At 36.3% G+C, this 19,170-nt stretch overlaps 1 pseudogene; it reads left to right on the forward strand.

Moving 5' to 3' along the window:
• The first annotated feature begins 11,315 nt into the window (after window positions 1–11,315).
• On the forward strand, window positions 11,316–12,429 carry LOC143621702 (uncharacterized; annotated as a pseudogene).
• The last annotated feature ends 6,741 nt before the right edge of the window (window positions 12,430–19,170 follow it).

The following is a 19,170-nucleotide window of genomic DNA, read 5'->3' on the forward strand; positions in this document are numbered from 1 at the left end:
GATAATAATTTCTAGGAAGATGAATGCTGCAAATGACGCCGAACAAGTCAATTCTAAAAAACCTGCTTATCTTTTTTTTTCCCTTTCTTATGTGTTTGTTATTTCTTAGGGGAATTTGAACAAGCCAGAGTTGTCACTGTGTAGTTAGTTATTTTGTTATATTGCAATGTGTGGTGCTATACAATGGTTGGTTTTAAAGAGTGATGAATCTTTTATCCGAGTTGCTATGTTAAACTAATTGTGATATCCAACATGCTAATTCATTTAGAGAAAACCCGCAGCAATCTAATACTATGACTAACAATTTTGCCGCAACGCGGCGGGGTCTAAAAACTAGTGTTTAATGTTTAGAAGGAAAAAACGAAAGAAAGAAAGATAAAAAGCCCTAAACAAAATATATAATGTACAAAATTTTGATATCATAAAAACTAAAAAATACTTCTAGTTACCGAATGTAAACCAACAAGTAGACGTGCACAAAAAAAAACCGGTTCCGGAACCGGTTCCAGTTCCTACCCGATGGAGCAAATACCCCGTTTGGGTATTATTGTACCCGAATATCATATCCGGTTCCCCTATTTGTATTTCCTAGTCGGTTCCAACCCGGTTCCTACCCGGTTCCTAAGTGTACCCGGTCCGGTTCCTACCCGAAATAACCGGTTTTGGCGGTTTTTTTTAAAAAGGTCAAACACTGGTCAAACTAGCCGTTGGAACCGGTTCCAACGGTAATATAGCCGTTGGAACCGGTTTTTGAGAAACAAAAGAGCCGTTGTAACCGGTTCCAACGGTAATATAGCCGTTGGAACCGGTTTTTGAGAAACAAAAGAGCCGTTGTAACCGGTTCCAATGGTAATATAGCCGTTGGAACCGGTTCTTGTAGCCCAAAACCTATATATAAGTTGTTTTCCATTACTTGTTTCACCACCAAACTCAAAAACAAACAAAAAAACTTCTCCTTTAGCAAACCCGGCCATCCAACTAAATATTATTATGGCACCCATCAAAAAAACTAACAAGAAGGCTAAGAAGAATGTTTTTATTGAACCCGTTCGTGCTATGGAGGACCCAAATGTTCTTGCGGTCATCACCCATACCCGAAACCAAGACGTATGGAAGAATTGGGATTTGGTTGTCAATGCCGAATGTGATCAAAAGGCTCGTTGCAAACTATGTGGAAAACAATTAAAACACGATTCCAACTCGACTTTGAGAAAGCACATCGAGAATTCATATTGCCCGGCCTTGAAAGGGATTGGCGCGACCGATCAAGTTGACTTGGGTAAAGATGGTACGCTATTTCGTTACAACACGACTCATGTTCAAGATAGAATGGCAAAGTTCGTTATTTAACGAGGTTTGCCGTTTAACCACTTTGATGACCCGGATTTGACGTCGTTGATTCGAGAAACTCTACAACCACGATACACACATGTAAGTCGTACTACCTTAAGACGTCATTGTATCAAGTTGTGGGAGTGTGCTAAAAAAGAGTTAATCGAGTTTTTTCATTCTTTACTAGCGATGGTTAGTTTAACTACCGATATTTGGTCGACAGCATACGGGTTGCCCGAATCATACATATGTGTCACCGCTCATTGGGTTGATCCGGTGACATGGCAATTGATGAAACGAACCATAGCTTTTGAAAACTTCATGTACCCACATACTGCCGAAAAATTGTTTGACTTGCTTGATGAAGTTATAACGACTTACAATTTGAGAAATAAAATATTTTCGATTTCGTTTGACAGCGCATCAAACAATACTAAGGCGGTCGAAAAATTTATCATTAAATATTCACCACCTTGTTTCGGGGATTTTTTTCATGTTCGATGTGTTGCACATATCATCAACTTGGTTGTTCAAAAAGGTCTCGAAAATGAAAACATTTGTGACGATTTAAAATTTTTTAGACTTATGTTACAAGATGTCTTCAAAAGTGGTAAAAGAAGACATCTTGAATATAAGAATTATTGCAAGTCGGTTGAAAGAAAGTATTTGGGGCCGAATTGGGATGTTCCAACTCGTTGGAACTCAACTTGTCATATGCTCAAGTGTGCTTTCGCCCAACAACAAACTCTACAAAGTTTTTATAACAATCTTGTTGATGTACGAGAGGCCGATATGCTTCCGGAAAGTGTTTGGGTCAATGTCGGTTATTTGTTGGGGTATCTTGACGTGTTTAAAAACTCAACAACAAAGTTATCGGGAGTCTATTACCCTACTAGTTGTTGGGTTTTGCAAGAATTATACTACATGTCTTGTACTTTTAAAGAGTTTGAGGAGAAGAACACACTATTCAAGAATATTGTTGGGGGTATGAAGGAAAAGTTCTTAAAATATTTTGAAAACATATCGCCGGTCTTCACTTGTGCCGCCGCTTTAAATCTATATTGGAATGTTAATGGGGTTGAGAGAACGATCGAAGAAATATTCGACAACATGGGTATGCACGAGATCGACCCGAAGTTTTCGACGGAAGCGTGTGAAAAGTTTAACAAAAACCTTCAAGACCTTTATGACCATTATTTCCAACTATATGGTCCAAGCACGAGATCGTCTTTTATTAAAAAAACGACTAGTAGGCCGAGCAAGGACCTACTTATAAACTTGATGAATGGGATTCGTGAATCGGCATCTAAGAGGCAAAGAGGAAACACACCAACTAGCGAACTTGGTCGATATAGTGGAGCAAACTATGTTGAGGGTGCAACGGTCGACGATGTTCGCAATATTGATTTGTTGGCTTGGTGGAAAGGAAAACAAAACGAATTTCCTATTCTATCCGCCATGGCTCGTGATTTGCTTTCCGTACAAGCCTCAACGGTTGCTTCCGAATCGGTTTTTTCTCTTAGTGGGAGGGTATTATCAATGCGAAGAACAAAATTAACTCCCGAGTCTTTAAAGGTTTGCATTTGCCTAAAGGACCATTTGGATACGGTGGATCGGGTACAACACAAGGCGAACTTTGAAGACGAGATACCAATAGAGCGTCCTATTCATGATGAGGAGGCGGAGGACGGCCCTTCTATCGATAACGAAGACGAGGGTGAAGACGAGAGTGAAGACGAGGGTGAAGACGAAGAAGAGTAGTAATTTGTGTTTGGTATTTGTTTTAGTAAAATTATTTGTAACAAGTTCAACTAATATTTAATTATGATTTGTTTAATAATAACTACTTTTGTTAGTCATGATTAATTTTTTTGTTACTTTTTTAATAACGACGAACATTTTATTTATTCAAACAATAACTACTACAAACATTATTAAAACATAAACGATACTAAACATAACAACTTAAATTAAGAAAAAAAGTCCGTCGTTTTAATCCGGCGTTCTACAACGATTAAGTGTTGTCACCGGCGGTAGATGCTTGGGTTGTAGAGCCGGACGACTCTCCCACTTCCGCTTTTTTAGCATCCAAACTTCTTTTCTCTCGACAATACTTATTCTTATGTTTTCGTAATGTCGAGTTGGACCCTGCTTTAAGAAACTTTGAGCAATATTTGCAACGAGCCATCTCTTGTGAGTCGGTCATGAGACACAAATCGTAATGAACCCAAACATCGGGGCATCGTGTTGTTTCGATCACCATAACAACGTCGTCGTTAGTTGCCATTTGTTGTCGGTTTAAGCTTAATTGTGTTTTGGAGTGTGTTTTTATAGTTTTGGAAGTGGTTTAACAAGTACACACCATACCTTGCTATTTATAGATGGTAAATAACCTATTTTTAGTAACAAAACCGGTTCCAACGGTCAAAAACGGCTATATAGCTGTTGGAACCTGTTTGTAACGGCTATATTATTTGAAATTAAAAAAAAAAACGGTGGAACCGGTTTTTACGTAATAACCGGTCCCGGTTCCTACCCTACCCGGTTCCTAAAAGTTGGCATTTCGGGGCATCAGTTCGGGTCGGGAACCGAACCGGTTCCTGACTGGAACCGGTGCCATTTCCTACCCGGTGAGAAAAAAACCGGTTCCGAACCGGTTCGGGTTTTTCAAGTGTACCCGATTTGTGCACGTCTACCAACAAGGGAAGTTAATGAATGTAAATGGGCGTACACGTAACTAAACGCTCACGCTGAACGAACATGACCTTTGATCATATTCCTTCATTTATTAAACAGACGAACGTAAATGAACTTTCTATAGTTGGACACTTGGTTCATTTATACCTCTAGTCTTACCTTATAAACATTGGTGAATTTCAATTTGATCATTTTAAAGATCTACAATTGATGCAAATATGGAAGAGCTAGAAAAGATGATGGGAGATCGGTTGAAAATAGATATAGAATGCATTCGGTTAAATATAGATACCGGTAGGCAGGCATTCGTTTTGCCTCAAGACCGGCCTGGTTAGAATATATTATTTAGAAGGCATTCGGTTAAATATAGATGATATTAGATTATCAGTATTTCATTTACCTTTCTTTAACCCACGGGTTCGATTTAGGTTTCTTAAGAGTTTGCTTCTTATTTAGTTCCTACATATGTCCATTGTAATTTGGGATGTTCAGCATTCGAATCCGGCCATGAAATTGGAATCAAACTAGGTTGTCCAAAATTCGAATATTATTTGATTTCAATAATCGAATTTTGAATTGAATACGAATTTATATTTTTTTTTCTAAAGTCGAATTAAAATAATTCGGTTTACTTCATTAGGTTGTCATACTGTAGCTTGCATTTTGTAGATTGCAGTTGACTGGACTTTTTGTCACGTCACAAGTAATATTTACTTGGTAGCATGTCACATTGCATATAGTAGGATCAGATTACAACTAGTCTGTATACCAACTGACTACAATGCACAAAGATATTAATATTAATATTATGCCTAGGGTTAGTTTATGTTCGGATCAAAATTTCCTAGAAACCCATTGATTCTTGCGGTTTCAAGCTCCGGTTGGCCGGACTTTCTGTCATGTCATAAGTCATATTTACTTGGTAACATGTCACATTGCGTAGAGTAGGAACAGATTATAATCGGGCACATTGCAGCTTGGGTATCATTGATAACGGGTGAAATTGCAGACTGTATTTTCTTCATAACGGATCAAATTAAAACTATATCGTGGTGGTGCGTTTGACCAGCCAAAAGCAAGTCAGCTTTCGAGTATAAGAGGGATAGATGTAAAATTCTAATGGTAATAATACCATATGAGTATGCTTAGAAACTTGTTATGTCTTATCTTCTGTTAATTCATTGGTCCCAGTCATGTTCGAGTTCGAGTTCATCAATTTCAACCACATGTTATCTGATCATAGTCAGAGCACAGGCAACACACCATCGTCTGCCGTCACACATCCGCCGCAAGAACGAGGGGACCCGTCTTCTACAGGACCCGAGCCACAGTCCTTTGTCTCGGGCTGACAAGGCTCAGAAATTTTTAAACATTTGGGAATGAATTCGACTTTGTCACGATATTTTCCACTTGCGAAATTCTTCAAACATTCAGGACAGGAAAAGTCTTCTTTATGACCATCGGCGTATACAATGCAGAAACACCAACTTCCTTGGAATTTCGTATGCTCGTCAACCTACAATGTTGACAAGTAACTATGTGTAAAAATAACCAAAATACATATACCTGTGTTACATAAGTATAGAACCGCATAATCCGTTTGTAATTTAGTAAATTTAACTTGGTAAAAAAAACAAAATGTACCATGATGTAATCGACTCTAGCACCCATTTTATGAGCCTTTTCTGGATGGTGATTGAAGACAGTCTCAAGCATATGAGTTTGATCATATCCCGACAAAGGATCGCCAACGTTATACCTTCACGAAGTTAGTTAGATTCAGTTTCCAAAACATAAGTTTGAACAAGAAACTTTTATTCAACAAAGTTATGCTAAATGGCAAGGCTGTTGATTATCTCAAAAGTCCAATCAAAGTTCATTTTAAATGCACAGAACCTACTGCATTTTATATAAAAAAAATAAATTAAAATATCATTATTATAAAAACAAGTAGGGGCGTAATCGACCCAAACCGCTCGTGATATGCTGGAGATCGGCTCGTGAAAACCTCAAATCGAGCTGATCTTCATCGAGCTCGATCCCGAGCTCAAGTCTAAAGATAAGTTTGTTTAATAAATGAGTCCGGACTCAAGCTTCACGTATAAGCTCAAGCGGGCTCACGGGCCTATTATTTATATGATATTAATATATATTTTATTATAATAATAATTATTAAGTAAAAAATTATGACAAAGTAACTAAATAATATATACTATGTTATATATAAAAATTATAACTAAAACATATATAATAAATAAGTATAAATGTATATAAAACAATTAACAAAATAATAAAAGGGCCGAGCCTGAGCTTGAAAAATTACCAGCTCGAGCTCGGCTCCTTTGCACCACTAAATTAACTTTAGCAATGGATTAATAGAAATTACCCTTTCTGATGCATGATTCTTTGCATAATAGGCTTAATCTCCCTCAGAATTTCTTGCTCACCAGTTGTGACCACACCCAAATGTGGATTAAATGTAGTATACGGCCCAATTGCTATCGGGCCGTCATTTGGGCTATCAGGGTGTTTTCGTTTGAGACCCCAACCATGTTTCAAATCAGTTTTTACTTCCACTAATTTACTCCAGTCAAGACCTTTATTGCATTCAACCGAGCCCGGTTCACAAACTGTTTCAATTTGTACTGCTTTACCCAACGGGCCGGAATTGGCCCATGGGTCGAGTTTTGAAGAATCTTGTAGTAAAACATCCGTTCTATCTGCCTCAGTACTACTACATCCATTCCAAGAACCCGTCCAAGAATTTTTTAAAATATCATCTTGACCCGTTTTGACAACCTTTTTACCCGATGAACCCATCCAAGAATTATATGTTCCCAGGCGATTAAACTTTGAAAAATCTAAAAAGAAGTAGTCTTGACTGGTTCTTTTGGCACCCTTTTCTGTGTCATTTTCAGATTTCTTCCCAACACATCCAGTTACATCAGCTTTTTTCACCGCCGGGCTACGTCTTGGGGCTTTGGGCCCACCTTCAGTTGACCTATTAGTGAGTACTTGTTCTTGAGGTTTATTGTCACCTGTATAACCCCATGGAGAACCCCTAGAGTCAGTTGATGTTTTTATTAATGTACTCCAATCAAGACCTTTAACAGATTCAACAGAGCCCACCGGGCCAAAATCTTTCTTAGCCCACTGAACGAGTTTTGAAGAATCTTGTAGTAAAACATCAGTTTTTTCGTCATTTTTCTTCCCCTGAGGGGTCAATGAGCACGTATGCTCTTCTTCTCCACCTGCATCTGTTTTACCTTGACCCGTTTTGACAACCAGATGATTCGACTTTAAAAAATCTTTATAAATGTCATCTTGAACGATGAGGACACCCTTTTGACACCCAAACTTCAACCCCGATTCAGTCACATCAGCATTGACCACCTTTGATCCAAAATGAGGCCTGTTTTTCTTACTAAAATCTGTTTCCTGCAGACCGACCCAAGCGGGCCCACAAAAACCCTTTCCAAAACTATAATTAGGCCTATGTGGACTATATGTGCCATAGTGCTTAGTATGTAACTCGGCCCACCCACACGACCTGCCAGCCTCCCGTGGTGGCCCATATATACTTCGGTCACTAAAATTAAGCACTCCTAGTGGACCCTGCATCTGATCATCAGTTTCTTGGTCATCATCATCCGATGAAACCTTGACCCGAAATGGTTTCTTGGACCCAGGTTCATGCGATGGCCCGTCATCACCTCCTTCTATTGCCACCTTAGGCCCAGATTCATGCGATGGCCTGTCATCACCTCCCACCTTATTGGGCCCACATTCATGTGATGTCCCGCCATCACATCCCTCTATTGCCACCTTCTTTCCTTCGTCTTGGTATTTACGGCACTCGGTTCCTTTGTCCGTGTTTTGTTCTGTCAAATCACACCTTTTCTCAGGTGAGTTTCCAGTTTGGTTTTGCGGCTCGATTAGCTGTTTCAAAAGTTGTTCAATGGCGGTCAATTTCTGGTCAACCCCAGAAAACCGGTCTAACATCATGTCTCTTACCGCCTCAATTTTGATCCCCATCTTCATTTCCAAATCATCCATTGATCTCAAATTCAAGCTAAACTCTATATGAATGCAAATTCAGATTCATCTAAACTCTAGAAGAAGTTGAGCAGCAATAATATTAACTAATGTCATGAAGATTGTTAATCAGAATTCATGAATGCAGTCAAAGCACATATAAACAAAATTCATACAGTATGTGTTAAAATATATTTTACTTAGGTGGCATTTTATTCAATACAGGTAACATTTGGTTCACAACGAATACAAGCCAAGCCGCTCGTGAGCTACTCAAAATCAGCTCGCTATAAACGAGCTTGTGGTTCACTGTCACTCATAGAGCTCAAGCTGGCTCACACACCTAATTAAGGAGCCTAATTTTTATATAGTTTTTGTTTAATACAATAGCTATTGGTGTATAAAAATTTAATGATAAAAATAATCAAATAATATATGTATGTTATATATGCAACTTGTAAAGATAAACACATAAAAAACAATTAAAATGTATATTAATTATTAAATAATAAAAAATAAAGTTCAAAATGAGCCGAAACTCGCCACATCAACATATCGCTGATAATTCTCGGTCCTTATATTTTGCTTGAGGACCGATAACCAATATATCATCGCCAGTATTGACTGCGTAAACATATAGCAGAAGAGGACGTGGTAATTGAATAACATAAACACATTATTATTCAATTCATCAAATCAAATCCAGTGGTTTATATATATATATATATATATATATATATACATCCATGGGAGTTAAATTGCATAAACCCTAGCTACTAATTTATGTGCCGTAATCATCGTTCTGTTGATAACATCTAAGCTGACGGAAAACACCGCAAAACGAATGAGGGTTTAGGGTTTATAATTACTTTAATAACCTTCACAAGATATATATACAACGGAGAATCTGAGATAATACTTACCATCTTCTCATGCATAGAACCCTAACAACATGATTTGTTAGAATTCTCCGCAGGTAATTTTTTCTCCTCTTTTTCTTTAATTATAGTTTTATAAAACAATAATATTACTATTCTTTATTAAATCAAAGAAACGTGAACTTTTTATTTAGGAACAACTAGTGCTTTACCCGGCGACAAACTGGATTTGTTTATGTATCGATTGAGTTGCGTTGATGTACTAATGTGGGTTTGGTTGGTACGGATTCAGATCATTAAAATGTCAACACTTAAACTTATAATTAAAAAATTAACATATTAAAAAGCCAACATTGATTCTCCCTCACACGTTGCACGGAGAATTCAGTTGGTAAAACATGGGCGTTGTAATAACAAACAAACGTGAATCCAATTGGTATTTACTACGTTTGTTTTGGTACCGGAACTAAGCCTAAAGAATAAATTCGTCAAATTAACATATTTAAATTAAAACACCCAAAAAATTAGTGGCACTCGTTTAAATTATTATAGAAAATTAACATTTTTAAATTAAAAGAATTTTTATTCGGTCGGAAAATTTTGGCTGTTAAAACATGATAGTTGTTGGCCTCGGGCGTTGCATGGTGAGTCAGTAAAATACGGGCGTCTGTAAAACCCAAGCCTTGTCAGTCTTGGGCATTGCAACGGTAAGTCGACACGAAATTTTTCGGTTTCAGTACATTTTTTATGGTACCGAAACTAAAGCAAAAAAGTTGGTAAAACCTGGGCGTTGCAGCGTTGATTCGGTAAAACCCAAACGTTATCTGTCTAAGGTGTTGCATTGGTGAGTTGGCACGAATTCGATCAGCTTTAGTTGCGTTTGTTGTCGTACCTTAACCGAAACAAAATAAGAGAAAAAAATGGCATGGCCAAAATTTAGTTTTAATATATAGTATTAAATAATAATACTAATGTTGATGACCATTAACTATTTAAATAACAAACTAGCTATTCCACACATGTAAAAAGTCTCATGTTATGTTGTAAGATCTTGTACACTAAGCTTATTTATTTGTAACTTTCATGAATAATAGAGTTTTGTGAGTATGAGCTAGTTTGCCTTTTAGTACATATATAATTTTCTTTTAAGTCATTTATAAAGCTATATTATTTATCCTCTTTTTCATCATAAAACTTTGTTAAATATTTAAACTTTATTAAAAGACTTGATGAACATGAACATTTGATATAGACCTAGAAAACTGGTTATTGCTATTGAGCACTCAAGTTTAGTTTTTTTTAAGTAAATAAAGCCTAATACGTGGACGTGCTTGAATTTATATAAAACTATATGGTTGACCCGTTACGATGCGGCTGGATGTAAATGACTATTAATGAAAGTAGTTAAACGTTTGTGGCTTGCATAATATGTAGTAACTTTGTAGCCCTTATTTACATTATATTTGAGGGTCTTTTAAGGTGTAGAAAATCCCGATCATGAAAATTCTTTTTATCGAAACTCAATTTTGTACCGATTCGGTACTGTTATTGATACCAATACCGAATTTGATCATCCTTATTAAAGATAACACTCTGATTGTCATACTCCCTATTAAAGAACAATCTGTAAAGTATGAACTAATATATATTTTATTACTTTTTATTGTCTTATTTCACAAAATATAAACTAAAATAATCTAGAATTAACCAAAAATAACCATGCTCATCAAAGCAGTTAGACGAGATTCTATATTTATAAATTAATTAAACTTTAGACAGTATACATGTTTATGTTTAATTTGTTTATAATAATGACATGAGATGCATGTATTTCAGGTGGATACAGTGGTGTATCTAGTATATACGTATTATAGTACGAGTCGGCTAAAAATAATACAATAGTCATAAGACGTTATCTTTTTGGATCCTGCTCTAATCTTCATCTGATTACAATCATAATCAAGTGAATTATTTTTAAGGTTTTTATTTGTTTACTGTTTGTTATCTAGCTTAAGAAACTCTAAGTAAATTAGGCTTATTTTCTTAGCAGACATGGCTTGGTGTTGTTTGGCTCAAATAGACACTGTGACTTATTTTATATTATAACAAAAGTAATAACTTCACTTGGTTATTTATTGTCAACATGGCAGTTGAAGTAATGTTTATGGAAAACTTGATGTCGTTTCTTAGCTTATAGAATGGATAGATAGCTAGAATACTTATAGAATGGATAGATAGCTAGAATACTTATAGAATGGATAGATAGCTAGAATACTTGATGTCGTTCCTTAGCTTATAGGATGGATAGATAGCTAGAAAACTTTCTTCTTAACTGATTTTGCAATTATGTATATACGTGTTCATGGTTGCTAGATGGATTCTAAAAAAGAGAAAGGGAAAAGAGAAAATTGGTCAAAAGAAATGGTATTAGAATTATGTCGGTTCTTAAACAAATATATCACTAAGCATGGTCGAACTTCCTCATTCAAATGGGTTTCTCTTCAACCAGAGTTTGAAAGGGTTATAAATCATAAATTCGTTAGTGACAAAGTTATGAAGAACAAGTATGATGGTATGAGAAAAGAGTACAACCTTTGGAAATCACTTAAGAACGGAGAGACGGGTCTAGGTTGGAATGAAAGTACCAAACAACTTAGTTGTTCTGATGAATGGTGGAAACAAAAAATTCAGGTGACATAATATAACTCATTTAAATTTAAATACCGTATAATATTCCAGTCATAATGATAACTAATGGTTCACCATTATATTGTGTAAGAAAACTCGAAAGTTCTAGCAATTCAAAATAATCAACCATCTATACAACTACAAGAAGAGTGGGATCAATTATTTGGAGATGCGGTTGCTAGTGGGGAAAATTGTGTGGCACCCTCTATGGATCCAACGACATTCAGTGAGGTGCATGTTGAAAACCTTGAGGATGACAATGCTGAGGGATGTGATAATGAAGATGCTTATCATGTATACAATGATACACTTTCTAATCTAGAAAACTTGGAAACTCAAGAAAATAATTTATACACTGAATTTTTGAATGAAGTAAGTTAACCTAATGCATCAACATCAAGCCCAAGTGAGGTAGCAAAAATATTTGAGAAGCCTACTAAAGTAAACACTAAGCCTAAACCAGTAAAGATGAAACGTAAAGGGAGAGACTCATTGGAAGCTTCAATGCTTAAAGACCATTTAACTTAAAGTAATATGAATCAACAGCGTGCTCTAGAAATATTAGAATCAGATTCTTCCAAACTTAGTCAAAGTACTAAGTTTAGTATTGAATGTGCTATAGGTGTGCTTAACCAGATGGTAGATGCGGGATTAATGAGAGAAGATGAGGAGTTATGGTTCTTTGCAATGGACTTATTTGAAGATCTCGTGAAAAGAGAAATGTTTATAAATGTGCGACATGATCATAGTAGGTTAGCGTGGCTGCAACGAAAGCAAAGGCTCACCGACTAAAGTTTTCTTTGAGGCATGTTACGAAGACATTAATGTTTCTATTTATTTGAACTTTATTGCTTCTGGATTGATTTATTGTTTTTTTACCTAGATGTTTTAGTGCCATGACTATGGAAGTTATTTGATATCTTTTTATTTTAATTTATATTTATTTGAGAATATAATTTTCGTCTTAATATGTTAAGCTATTTATACGTTTATGTTTTAGCTATTTATGTGTTTATATGTTAAGCTGATATTGAATTTATTACCAGGGTTATTATGGATAATTAAACAAGCAAGAAGAAGCACGAATTGCATTGTTATAACTTTTTGTTGGATTCAACCTATACAAGTGATCTAGTTGCTGCGTACAAGGAACAATGCATGACATCATCACAAACGGGAGATGCTTGGATAATGGAAGTTTTAAATGGCAATCCTATACGATGTGTAAATGCATTCAGAATGCATCCAAACGTGTTTATGAAATTATGTAGAGAGCTTGAATCAAAATATGGATTGCAGTCGAGTGATAGAATGTCAACTTTTGAGAAGGTGGGGATATTTTTGTATACATTGGCATTGGGTTTATCTAACAGGGATGCTGGGGAGCGTTTTTAACGTTCTGGGGAGACTATTAGTAGAACATTTCATGAAGTTCTAGAGACAATAACTGGTAGAGATAAAGGTTTTCAAGGTCTAGCACACGATATTATAAGACCAAAAGATCCAACTTTTCAATTTGTACCACCTCAAATATTGAACGACAACAGATACATGCCGTATTTCAAGGTATTAAATTGATTAATGTCACTCATGCTTGTGTACTTTGTTACTTACTAATTTCAAATTATATTTAGGATTGTATTGGATGTATTGACGGTACACACATAGGGGCCTGCATCCCAGAGAGTCAACAACGACCTTATATTGGTAGAAAAGGGGTGCCAACTTTCAACGTAATGGCAACATGTGATTTCGATATGTGTTTCACATTCGTAACGATCGGATGAGAGGGATCTGCACATGACACGCGTGTTTTTATTAACGCGACCCAGAATAGTAAATTCAACTTTCCACACCCACCTGAAGGTAATATTTGGAACTGTTTACATAGATATTTGGAATTGTTTCATTTTACTCTTTAATAATTTTCTAATATCTTTTGTTTTTTAACTCTTTTATCAGGTAGATATTATTTGGTTGATAAAGGATATCCATGAAAAGTGGATACCTTGTTCCATACTCCAAGACAAGATATCATCAATCTCAATTTCAAAGAGAGCCCTCGAGTAATATGCAAGAAGCTTTCAACCGTTCACATTCATCTTTACGAAGTTATATTGAGAGGTCATTTGGAATTTTGAAGAAACGATTTAAGATACTTGGTACAATGCCCAAGTATAGCGTGCAAACACAAATTGATGTTATCATGGCTGCATTTGCATTGCATAACCATATACGTAATTCTCAAGAAGATGTCATGTTTACTACAATGGAGCAACATCTAAACTACATACCACGAGATGAACTGGATGACGTTAGTAACCATGACACAAACACGAGCGGTTTATTCGAAGGAACAACGAATGAGATGAAACATGTTCGCAACAATATTGCTACTTTGATATGGAATGCACGACATTAATTAATTAATAGTATCATATTATGGTCTTGACTGTTTGTCAATGACTATGTTTTAGTTAGTTGAAAATGACCATGTTATATTTATTTGTGAAAAAACTTATATATACATACATACATACATACATACATACATACATACATGTGTGTGTGTGTGCGCGCGCGCGAGATTACATTTAGTATTATGTTTTTTTAGTTATGCCCATTTTGGTCATTTTATACATTTTATTTAAAGTTACAGCTACTCTGTCAAACACCTAAATATATCAAAAAAACTACAGCTTCCAGCTAAAAGCTACAACTAACAGCTACCAGCTAACAGCCAGTAGCTTCAAGCTACCAGCTAGTTTTGCCAAATATACCCTTAATATACCAAGTTCTATAGTAACGTGTTTGTTTATGTCAATTTGGTTATCGTCCGTCCAGTTAGGTTCATTTATTTATTTTTACAGTTATTTTTATTTATTTGTTTTTATCCTAAATCCCTAATATAAATCTTACCTTAACCGGGTTTGGATCAAATACAAATTAAATTAACGTATTAACTGTGGGAATCAAGTGAAATCACACTACGATGTAATTACATAATTACACTACTTGATTCTTACAGTTAGCATGCTAATTTAATGTGTACATTAACTTTCTTCTACCTCACCCTTTGAAGAGGTCTTTAATCGTGCCTAGTCATCTTCTATATCAATTTATTCATCCTCTTTGGGTTGTAAATGAGCCGAACCAAATTTCTTGTTTGTGTTCTTCATCAAGTATGTAAATGATATTGTTCATGTCTGTTAGTGGTGGTTTGTAAATTTCATAAACAAACGAATCTATATAAATATAAATTTGAAAAATAAAAATCACCACTCTTGAGTAATAAACAAAATAAAAAAATTATAAATATGTTTTTTAACTGTTAGTATTATAAACTAAACATATAAAATACTTTTAAGTTTTAATGACCGAATGTAAACCAACGGACGGAGATTAACAAACATAAACGAGTAAATACATTGTCATGACACACAACTAAACAAATTCACCAATGGACGGAGATTAACAAACATAAACGAGTAAATACATTGTCATGACACACAACTAAACAAATTCGGTCTCTGTTCATGTCATGCTCAGCCCTAGAGATGTTCAACGAAACCGGTTCCTGGAACCGAACCGGTGGACCCGAACCGGACCCGAACCGGTTCCTATCCGTTTTTTGTAGGAACCGGACCCTATCTGATTCAACCCGATGATCCGTGACCGGTTCTTGCATTTCTGAGTGGGGGCGGGTAGGAACCGGAACCGAACCGGAACCGGTTCCTAACCGGTTCTAGCCGTTGGATCGAATATAGCCGTTGGAAATCGTTTTTTTGGCCGTTTTTTGACCGTTGGGGTCAAAAATAGCCGTTTTTTGGCTCCCCCAAGCACCCCACTACTAGTATAAATAGGTATTTGGTGTCATGGGTTCATCACAACACTCAAAACGCAAACCCGAACGCAAAAAAATACAAAAAAACGCTATTACAACGTTTTGAGTTATCTAATCTCTTGTTTTCTCTTCTTCTATATTCATATTTGTTGTTATGGCTGCCTCACAATCATCGGTTGGTCAAGGTTCCAACGCCGAACCAAGTTTCGTTCGTATTGTACCTCATAATCGTAATCAAGAGATTTGGTGCAATTGGGATTTGGTTGAATTGAGTGACCATTCATTGAAGGCTCGGTGCAAGTTTTGTGGGATTTATTTAAACCCACTTTCGAATTCAAATTTGAAGAAACACATCGAAAAACCGTATTGCAAGGCGTTGAAAAAGAACGTCGATTCGCAACAAACGCAAATGGATAGTGAAGGCGGAATATTTACATACCAAATTGATCGAGTTCAAGATCGTATGGCGAAGTTTGTGATTCAAGAAGCTTTGCCGTTTAGCCACTTCGACAACCCTCGCTTAACCGCCATGATTCGAGATACGCTTCAACCACAATACACTCACGTAAGTCGTCATACTCTTAAACGTTATTGTTTAAAATTGTGGAAGAAAGCCAAAGAGGTACTAATTGCATATTTTGAAAATATAAATACGGGAATAAACTTAACTTGTGATGTTTGGTCGGCTCCACATGGTCTACCCGAATCTTATCTTTGTGTCACCGCTCATTGGGTAGACCCGTCATCGTGGGAAATGATGAAACGCACCATTGCTTTCGAACTCTTTGAGTATCCACATACGGGAGATAATTTGTTTGAAATTTTAGATTATGTTATAAAAACTTATAAACTAGAAAATAAAATATTTTCAATGGCATTTGATAACGCGTCGAACAATACATCGGCGGTTGATAAATTAAAATTAAAATATACGCCGATTTGCAATGGTGTATTTTTTCACTCAAGGTGTGTTGCACAAATCATTAATTTAATCGTGCAAGACGGACTTGTTTCGGATGAGGTTACATCGGTTATAAACGATTTTAGACTAATGATACATGAAGTTTTTAAGAAAAGTAAAAAAAGACAAATGGAATATAGAAAATTTTGTAAAGATACGGGAAGAAAAGCTTTGGGAGCTAATTGGGATGTACCTCATCGATGGAATTCCACTTGCATAATGTTTCAAAGTGCTTTGAAACAAAGAGAAACTTTACAAATGTTTCATTCTAGTCTTACCGAGAATGATTTGGCAATCCCCTTTTCAAATGAGAAATGGGAAATTATCAATGACTTATCGACTTTTCTTGAAGTTTTTAAAACATCAACTACGAAACTATCGGGAACGTATTATCCGACAAGTCCCTTGGTTCTTTCGGAGTTATTTTTAAATTTTAACAATCTTAAAGAATTTGAAAATAAAAGTCCAATGTTTTCAAACATCATATTACCAATGAAGTTTAAATTAAAAAAATACTTTCTTGAATTGCCACCGGTTTTTACTTGCGCCGCCGCTTTAAACCCAATGTTAAATGTTACGGGGGTTGAATGTGTGATAGACGAAATTTTTTCAGCCTTAGATATGCATGAAGTTGACCCAAACTTTTCAACAGAGGCAAAAAATGATTTTAACTTGAATTTTAAATTTATGTATGACTTTTATTTAAATAAATATGGGTCAAACATACACATGCCTATGCCGGGGGGGGGGGGGGGTCTTCATCAAGTTCAAGTGCTACTAGAGTACGAGATCCCATGATTAGCCTTATGAACACCGTTCGCAACGTAACGGCTAAAAAACAAAGGGGTAACACCCCTTCAAGCGAACTAGGAAGGTATAGTGCAAATGATTACTCTACCGGTTTATCCGAAGAGGAATATGGCACTTTTGATGTTTTGGCTTGGTGGAAGGTAAAGGAAACCGGGTTTCCGATTCTTGCCACCATGGCCCGTGATTTACTAACCGTCCAAGCTTCTACGGTAGCTTCGGAATCCGCTTTTTCTCTTAGTGGCAGGGTAATATCGGTGAGAAGAACAAGACTAAATTCGGAGTCGGTGGAGATGTGCATTTGCTTAAAGGATCACTTGGACTCAATTGATCGTATTCAACGCGTAACCACTCTCGAAGATGAAACACCACTTGATGTTCGAGTGCACGACGAACAAGAAGGCATTTCTACAAGTAATTCCGAGGAAGAAGTCGCAACTGATGAATGTTCCCACTGATGAGTATTCCTCATCAGTGGCAACCTTATGTAGTTGTCATCAGTGGCAGCTTTCCCACTGATTCAACTGATGACTGTTCCCACTGATGAGTATTCCTCATCATGGCAGCTTTCCCACTGATGAGTATTCCTCATCAGTGGCAGTCTTCAGTAGTTGTGATCAGTGGCAACCTTCAGTAGTTGTCATCAGTGGCAACCTTCAGTAGTTATCATCAGTGGCAACCTTCAGTAGTTGTCAACTTGTCATCAGTGGCAACCTTCAGTAGTTGTCTTCAGTGGCAACCTTCAGTAGTTGTCTTCAGTGGCAAACATCTTCAGTAGTTGTCTTTTCTTCATCAGTTAATTGTTTATTTTTATGTTAATTGTTTTTTTTATTTTTCATGTTATACAAATACGAATCGTAGTTTAGAATCCAAATCGCAAACGAAAAACGAAAAAAAAAAAAATTTACACTGTAACCGGTTGGAACCGATTACGGTACATGAACCGGGTTAGGAAGCGGTAAGAACATGTTAGATAGGTTAGGGGTCCGAGGGTGGGAGAACCGGTTCGGTTCCCTAACCGGTTCGAGTCTGGAACCGGTTTAAAAGGGGGTTTTGAATATAGGAACCGGTTAGGAACCGGTTCCGGTTCCTAGTCCCAAACCGTTTTGAACATGCCTACTCAGCCCAAGGGAGGAACTAATTTTGTAGGTAAAAGACTAATGACTAAATTTTGTAGGTTAAAAACAAATAACCAAATTTGTTTTATAAACCAAATAACCAATTAACATTTGATATAGTTTAGGCCCATTAAAACGCACCTTCGAGTAAACTCAGTCGACCATTTACACAACCACACTCATTACCGTTAGCTCATATAAGTCATAACTTTACCCATACCGTTTGCCCAGTTACAACATTATTACGATATATCAGAGATTATTTATGTATTACAAAGAGGAGATTATGTATTACAGAGAGCTGATTCCCTAGTCTCCCTTAAAAGAAGGGTATTCTCTTTTGAATTAAAAATTTCATAAATACTTTTTTCCACTAACACCGATCAAGAACCTTCGTAAATATGGCATGAACGAACTCATGCGCCTTTAGTCAACCAATTAACTGAGCATAGAAACAGATATCAAAACACACATTCTCCAACTGTGGTTAATGCTGGGTTTTGAAAACATACATCTATCTACTCTACCACATAAAATGCTAAAAACATAACTTAGGGACGATTTCATAAAGTTTTATGCATTGTTTTCACGGACCGATTAGCAATCAAATAGCATATATATCCGAGAACTGGGCCAACCAACCGGTCCAATTTCAAGAAGAATGCATTCAAGCAAAACAACTTTTATACATAACCATTCCTTGATCATCAACCATTCATCATGCATGCATACCATACCATACCATACCATACCATACATGCATCAACACCACTAATAATCCACATGTACCTGATCCTACGCAACACTACA

This window comes from Bidens hawaiensis, unplaced genomic scaffold (assembly GCF_021521415.1).
Source record: "Bidens hawaiensis isolate Kalapana, Puna unplaced genomic scaffold, B.hawaiensis_p1.1 tig00000326_1, whole genome shotgun sequence".
Taxonomy (NCBI): Eukaryota; Viridiplantae; Streptophyta; class Magnoliopsida; order Asterales; family Asteraceae; genus Bidens; species Bidens hawaiensis.